The sequence below is a fragment of the Sinocyclocheilus grahami genome, unplaced genomic scaffold (assembly GCF_001515645.1).
Source record: "Sinocyclocheilus grahami isolate Dianchi unplaced genomic scaffold, SAMN03320097.WGS_v1.1 scaffold652.1, whole genome shotgun sequence".
In the NCBI taxonomy this organism is placed as follows: Eukaryota; Metazoa; Chordata; class Actinopteri; order Cypriniformes; family Cyprinidae; genus Sinocyclocheilus; species Sinocyclocheilus grahami.
This window is the reverse complement of record NW_015505831.1, coordinates 976,407-985,089: the sequence shown is the minus strand read 5'-3', so window position 1 is coordinate 985,089 and position 8,683 is coordinate 976,407. Positions and strand designations below refer to the sequence as shown.

The 8,683-nt window shown below is 32.4% G+C and overlaps 1 long non-coding RNA gene across 1 annotated transcript in view; it reads right to left on the bottom strand.

Moving 5' to 3' along the window:
• The window catches only part of LOC107558615 (uncharacterized), a 189,022-nt gene that overhangs the window by 63,036 nt on the left and 117,303 nt on the right, over positions 1–8,683 (bottom strand). The window lies entirely within an intron of this gene.

Here is an 8,683-nt window from a genome sequence, read left to right as displayed (position 1 = left end):
ATAGAATGATAGATAGATAGATAGAATGATAGATAGATAGATAGAACATTTGATAGAATGATGGATAGAACTTTAGAAAATGAACGATATAATGATAGAACGATAGATAGATTAAATGATAGAATGATAGATAGATTAAATAATAGAATGATAGATAGATAGATAGAATGATAGATAGATAGATAGAACATTTGATAGAATGATGGATAGAACTTTAGAAAATGAACGATATAATGATAGAACGATAGATAGATTAAATGATAGAATGATAGATAGATTAAATAATAGAATGATAGATAGATAGATAGATAGAATGATAGATAGATAGATAGAACATTTGATAGAATGATGGATAGAAATTTAGAAAATGTACGATAGAATGATAGAACGATAGATAGATTAAATTATAGAATGATAGATAGATTAAATAATAGAATGATAGATAGATAGATAGATAGAATGATAGATAGATAGATAGAACATTTGATAGAATGATGGATAGAAATTTAGAAAATGTACGATAGAATGATAGAACGATAGATAGATTAAATGTTAGAACGATAGATAGATTAAATGATAGAACGATAGATGATAGATAGATAGATAGAATGATAGATAGATAGAAGATAGATAGAACATTTGATAGAATGATGGACAGAACTTTAGAAAATGAACGATATAATGATAGAACGATAGATAGATTAAATTATAGAATGATAGATAGATTAAATAATAGAATGATAGATAGATAGATAGATAGATAGAATGATAGATAGATAGATAGAACATTTGATAGAATGATGGATAGAAATTTAGAAAATGAACGATAGAATGATAGAACGATAGATAGATTAAATGTTAGAACGATAGATAGATTAAATGATAGAACGATAGATGATAGATAGATAGATAGAATGATAGATAGATAGATAGAACATTTGATAGAATGATGGATAGAACTTTAGAAAATGAACGATAGAATGATAGAACGATAGATAGATTAAATGATAGAACGATAGATAGAACTTTAGAAAATGAACGATAGAATGATAGAACGATAGAACGATAGAACGATAGATAGATAGATAGATAGATAGATAGATAGATAGATAGATAGATAGATAGATAGATAGATAGATAGATAGATAGATAGACCCAGTGGCTGTGATCCTACATGCTACAGTACATACTCAACAAACAGATGAAGAACACTTTCCTGATTTTCTGAAAAAGTTCTAAAAAGTAAAAATTTCTTGAATAAAAACACAGACCAGCATCCTGTGGTTATAGATATGAGTTCAGTGATGTTCGGCTGAGCTGCAGCAAATCTTCACCCAGCACTCCTCACAGAGTCATGTCGAGGGATTTACACTGATCATTAATAATATATTCATGACTGACTACAGTCAATGCAGCTGGGTCCTGCACTCCAGAGACCTGGATCCCAGAACACGGACTGAAGTTCAGCTCAGAGCAGAATGAGAACTTGATTCCATAATCCATAACACATGGTTTTTGCTACAAGAGTTTCAGAAGCCAGAGATTCCCTAACACCATGAAGCGCTGCAGCTCATTTTTGCCAAAAACCACCTACTTATACATTATCAATGCTAATTATGAAATCAATACTACCACAATCGAAGACCTCCACTCAAAAACTCTTTGTTCATTCAAAAACTGTTGTAACAGTGAATGGGTGGACAGAAAAAAATAAGAATAAAATACTGGGAATTAGTGGAAAATGTGTGCAGACTGATTTTTTTTCAATTTTTTTCCCCCATGTAAAATTAATAGGCGCTGAGTACTGATCTTGGCCAAACATCAAAACTACAAAAGGTCACATTAAAAGGCCCAGGCGATCTGTGGATTTCATTTAACCACTAGACATTAATAATTGGGCAATCTATTAAATGAATCAACTTAATCTGAACTGAGACACAAGTCTGTGGAAGCACTCCTGTAATTAACATGAGTGTACAGCATAATGCAGACCTTATGAACTGGGGAAAAGCATCAACGTACTGTAACATCAGTAAATGAAGAAGTATGTTAAACATCCACAAACATTACATAAAATATTTAGAATAAAATTATAATGCAAAGAATATACTGTATATAGCCCTATATAGTATTAGTAGTGGGAATTTTGGTAACACTTTACTTGAAGGGGTGTGCATAAGACTGACATGACACCTTCATAATCATGACATGACACATGTCATGAATATGAAGGAGGTTTTATGCATGTTTATGACAACTGTCATTAAGTGTCATTCGCTCAGTTATGTCATTTTTAATGCAAATATGACATTATTTGACCTAACCCTACCCCTACCCTTACCCCTAACCATAGCCCATAACAAAGACATCTCAAACAATGTCAGCTTTGCACTAAAAATTACATAACTGAGCAAATGACACTTAATGACAGTTGTCATAAACATGCATAAAAAAACTTCATATTCATGATATGTGTCATGTCATAATTATGTAGGTGTCATGTCATGATTATGAAGGTATCATGTCAGTCTTATGCACACCCCTTCAAGTAAAGTGTAACCAGAATTTTCAGTATTAAATATTTTACATTATATGTTTTTAGAATATAATAAATATTAGTAAATAATAATACTGCATTTATTTTGTTTGTTTAATTATTCATTTATATTTTATACCTAATAAAATGTAATTCACAATTACATATAAACATCAGGACTTTTTCATGAATGAATATATATCCATTATGTTAATATATTTTGCAGCCAAAAAGGAGGAACATATCTTATTATTATCAATATTGAAAGAATATCAATAGAAAAACAGAAAAAAAAATGTTTTTCTGAAAAATTCAGGTTTGCATCACAGAAATAATCACTGTATTTTAACATTTTCACATCAAACCACATAAAGCCAGTCACATAAAACAACAATTTGTAAATAATATTCATGAACCAAGCTGATACGTTTTATAACACCCCTCCATCAGCCCTTTTCAGATTGTTCCTACGCCTCTGTAAAATCAGTTTTGGTATCATTATTAGATGGCTAATGAAAAACCCCAAGATAACACCAGAAGCAAGATGGTACATGAGTGAAAAAATGTGGTGGTGCAGAAGGTTGCATATTGTTTAGACGAAGTTCACGCTACTCAAACAATGGGTCCCTAACGCTGTTTATCCACAGGTGAGGCGGTGGCGGTGGAGTGAGGAGCACTCTAATTCAAAGTGCTGATAGCACGCATGCAGCTCCAGAGGACGAGAGAGAAGGAAGCAAGATAAGGAAGGATGTAATTAAGGTTTCATTGCCTTCTGTTCCCCAGGCCTGCACTCCACACACACAAGATCTAACACAAATCGGCGATACGCGCAGCGCATACGCTCAGGGTAAACAGCTGGGCACAGCACAAATGCTAAAGGTTACCAGGATGACGCTGATCTGAGACCAGTCCTGTTGTGTCTATTTGAGGTTGGGAAAAGCAATGCTAATTTATATTAGCATAACTTTCATGCCCTGTGCAGAGGGCAAAGTACAAAATCCAATTTTAAGGTCATTCGTGTACAGAGCAGCGCTCTTACGGGGCGATTACTGCTTCAGAAAGCCAGCTCAAATAAAACCCACTAACGTTAACCATGAGCTTTACAAGATTCAGTGTGTATGGCAGCGATGCTTAAATTACAAAATCGAACAAAAGTTCGGACACACCTGCTCATTCTTTATTATTAAACCACTAGGGATGTAATGGTATTATCAATATCGTGGTATCGCGATAGCAAAACTGTCTCGATATCATCGTGGTCACATGACGATATGAAAAGTTAGGCCTTCCAGGCAAAAAGTGTAGTTTTTTAAATATATTTAAACTTCTTATTCTAACATAAAAGGTCTTTAAAGTTGTGTTTTGGGCCATTATGCTTTGGCACATTATCTGTCAAATGAACTAACACCGAAAGCGTAATAAATATGGCTTAATCTCTTCATCAAGTCTGTTTGAACTTTGTTCAGGGGATCAGCTCGTGATCTGGTGTTTTCCGGCTCTGTTCACAGTGAATGAAAGCAGCGCACTAATTTATTGCACGTGCTGTGAGTTTAGCGTGCATTTGGGAACGCAACAACCACCAGTTATGCTTTATTTTCTCAGCAGATGATTACATCCTTCACTAGATTTGTAGTGAGACGACTTTTTGTAAGCCTGTTTTCACTGAAGCTGGAGTTTTTCTTTCAAATAAAAGCTCTACTGCCGCTTCCGTCAAAATAAAATCTTAAAAGTGCAGCATGAATTGCTGACAGCTAGCGGTTTAAATGCAGTCCAAATTCAAAATATCTCTTTCAAGTGTAGAAATTAGGAAAGAAGTATTGTAATTTTCCCTACTGTAGTTTAAAGCAAAAATGATTTACCTATGAAATATTCATTTTCATTTATTTGAGTTGTTTTACAATATATGGCTATAGGAATAACAATAATATACAATTGTTGTTATTATATATATATATATATACAGTGGGTACGGAAAGTATTCAAACCCCCTTAAATTTTTCACTCTTTGTTATATTGCAGCCATTTGCAAAAATCATTTAAGTTAATTTTTTTCCTCATTAATGTACACACAGCACCCCATATTGACAGAAAAACACAGAATTGTTGACATTTTTGCAGATTTATTAAAAAAGAAAAACTGAAATATCACATGGTCCTAAGTATTCAGACCCTTTGCTGTGACACTCATATATTTAACTCAGGTGCTGTCCATTTCTTCTGATCATCCTTGAGATGGTTCCACACCTTCATTTGAGTCCAGCTGTGTGTGATTATACTGATTCTGTGTTTTTCTGTCAATATGGGGTGCTGTGTGTACATTAATGAGGAAAAAATTAACTTAAATGATTTTAGCAAATGGCTGCAATATAACAAAGAGTGAAAAATTTAAGGGGGTCTGAATACTTTCCGTACCCACTGTATATATATTTTTGGCTTCCTAAAACACCAGTGTGATTGTAATTTAGACTGAGACAGTATACCACAACTAAAAAGAGGATTGGAATCATTTTAAATTTCAGGTATAAGTCAATTCACTGACTTTTTTCAGACTTAAGTTTTCTTAGTTAAGTTTTCTTAGTTAAGAACATGGGTTGGAGCTCTTAATTTTGAACTCTCAAAGTGCATTAGATAGAATAATTATACTTTAAAATGTACAAAATGTAAAAATTTTTCCAAAGTCTTCATTTGTCTCTTTTTTTAAATATCTCAATAAGTATTGTACCGTGGAATCCATATCGGGATATTATCGTATTGTGAGATTTTGATATCGTTACATCCCTATATACTACCATTGTCCACATTTTCAGTTAATAGCAAATTTAGATTTTTTTGAATGCTATTGAACACTATTTGTTTTTATATTTTATATAATATATAGGAAAGAAAAATAAATAAATACATACATAAATACATACATCCATAAATAGTATCATTAACTAATTATTTAATTTATACATATATTTACATTTAACACACACATATATGTACATATACATTCATGTAGTATTAATAATAATACTATTTTTCCTATAAATTATATAAAATATAAAAACAAATAGTGTTTAATAGCAATACTTGAAATAATGGGTGCAGCAGGCGCAATGATATTATGCAGTGCCTGAAAATAGGCTAACTTCCGTCAACATAACCAACTACACAAACTTGTAGGTATGCGCTGCGTAATATCATTGCGCCTGCTGCACCCATGGTACGGCAGCAAAGTTCCTTGATTATTACGCCGGAATGAGAGTACAGTTCCTAGCCATATCGACCTAGAAAATCTCAACTTTTCATTTTCCGTCGGTCTTAGTACACAATGTAACTACAGAAAGGGTCAAGTTTTAAATAGGAAAAATACAGAAACTCTTTGGTCATTTTTGAGCAAGATGCTATCGGTCTAATCAGATTCAATGATCTATGCTAAGCTACAGCATAGCCATCATGTCATCATGTTATGGGTCCAAAATCACCTAGGGTGTGCATAATTCAATGGCCCGTCATCAATTATTCCTTACATAATGTCATTTATTGTAATTAATGTAACTATAAATGCATTAAAAAATAAAACAGGTGTGAGTTGGCTGTGACTTATGGAAAGTATATGTAGGGCTTTTATACACAGTGTGTGCCATTGTACAGACTAGGTTTATTCCTCACAGCCTCATTTTCATCCAAGAAAAAATTCGAAATGCCCTGTCTTAGGGGTCCGTGTACTTTGGCGTCCATTCATTTTTAGTTTTTTTTTTAACCCAGAAATTATAATGCAGTTTCTTCTTTAATGGTTCAAACACTGGTGAATAGAATAAGCAGACACAAACTAATTTTGATTATTCAAAATTCATATTTCATTAAAAATGATATAAAGCTTGGTTTTATTGAGATAAAAGGTGTATTTTCTGCTCTTAAGGTCCCATTCCCAAAGATGCCTACTCTTTTACCCCTACTCTTGAAATTATACATTTACTTTAACGGTTAATAAAGTCAAGTCCCACACTTTCATTTTTCACATTCTAAAATCTGTTTCACTCTGAAATATGTCACAATACATCAATCAATTCAGCCATCCTCTCTGTTACATGACTTTAAGTTTACTAAGCAAAGCAGGACACTAATTATTAATCAAAAATCAAAATGGCAAGATGCAATAGAGGTTTGCTTTTGTTACATTTAAATGGATATTACATTTTTCTAGTTGTAAAGGTTAAAACAATGTTAAGATACTAATAAATAATAGAGTTTCATTGGACTCTGACTTGTCTCGGACTTGATTGGTTAAAGACTCGGACTCGACTTAAACACTAGTATTTGCTTATCATTTAAAAAGCATAAAAACTAAAATGTCCTGCTCAACTAGTATATTAGACCTCACTTTATAAAATCCAGTGTCACAAGATCACACAAGACTGCAACATTCTATACTGTATAGCATTACATGGACTGAAAATCAGAGCTTGAAGTGGAAACTCATTTATTGCCAGTCATTTAGATAGCATCTTGATTGTGTTTAATGAATTTGTGATATGAAACGTTGGCCATGCTGTTTATGCTCGCCTCTCATTTTTCCTAAAGGGAGGGTGAAGGAGATTTTTGTCGCCTCAAGCCTCATCTGTCCTTTTTCCAAAGCCGCCACCACCCTCCACCCCATTACAGAAATTCATTTTCATCATGCTGCGACAACTACAAGCGCTACAATCCAACGTAAATGGGTCATTCCTCAACTATGCAGCACATTTTTCATGTCCTCCTCATATTGGATGCAATATTAAACAATGCAATTCTTAAAGATGGAAATAGTATTCAATAAATTTTTTTCTTTTATGACAATAATATCATAATTACGTGAACATAGGGGTTTATATAATATCATTTACATAATTTCACTACTTGGAGTAGATGTTTCACAATGAAAAGCTAGAGAAAATATTTCAGGTTTTTCTTCTCCAAGCAATATATTATTGCTATACTTCTTATATTTTTGAATTGGGAATTCATTTACAGGTTTTATATTATTATAACATTTCAGCTAGTTGCCAACGTTTCTCATTTCAATGTAGTTTAACTTTATGTACTAAAATAAACTAAAACTAAATATATCTAAACAGAAACTACTAAAAATTACAAAAACAAACAACAAAATTACTAAAACTTTCACTAAATTGAAAATGGAAAATATTCAAATATTTAAAACGACAAAACTATAAAAATACAATACATTTCTCATTTAGTAAAACTTGATATTCTAAAATAACTAAAAATAAAATTATATATACTGTATATATATATATATATATATATAAACTAATATAAAAATAAGAACTGATTTTAAATATACACAGCATATTTCTTTTAAAGGTCTGGCATACAATTAATTGAAATACTTCCATGAAAATTTGCATCTTGGTTTTTAAAAGTTCAAAATGTACTGCATTACATGAATGACCCAAATCAAGTTGTCAAATGATCAAAATTATGCACATTTAACCCGTTTACTCTCCATCTTCAGGTTACAACATTATTAAAACTCAAGCCTGTTGAAAAAGGCCTCAGTCAGTGGTAATATTCTAAGGTTCATTCACAGTAAAAACACAATGATTGGCCTCAGTATTGGCAGTTCGCCTGAGACAGTGAAGTAAACTCTGACCGCTCTGGCCTGTAAAATGCAAATAGCTCAGTTCTGGTCAGCATCAGGGCAAAAGCAGGGAATTTAGAGGATTTTTTGAGCAATTAAAACACACCAGGCCAGGCCATTTCAATGCTGATCAAATTGTCATCGACCTTGGCAACTCTCAGACAATTCAAGGACTTTTTCATGCCAACATCCAGTCTTTTTGTTTTTCCTCACAATGGAAAATTTACGTATTCAAAAGCTTAAATAACAAGACATTTATAACAATGAAGAAGCAGCAGCAGAAGAAGAAAAATTCTATAACCTTTATAAGAAAAGCAGTGAATATAAGCAAACGTCCCATGCAGAAATGCCATATATTGCCCTATATCAAGAGTGATATTGCTATATACATTACCTATAAGACGATATATCATTTTCACATACATACATTCGCTTGGTCTCATATTTATATATAATATCAACATCTATATAGGGTTGGTATAGTTAACTAAACTGGAAATTAAAATTAAAACCATAAA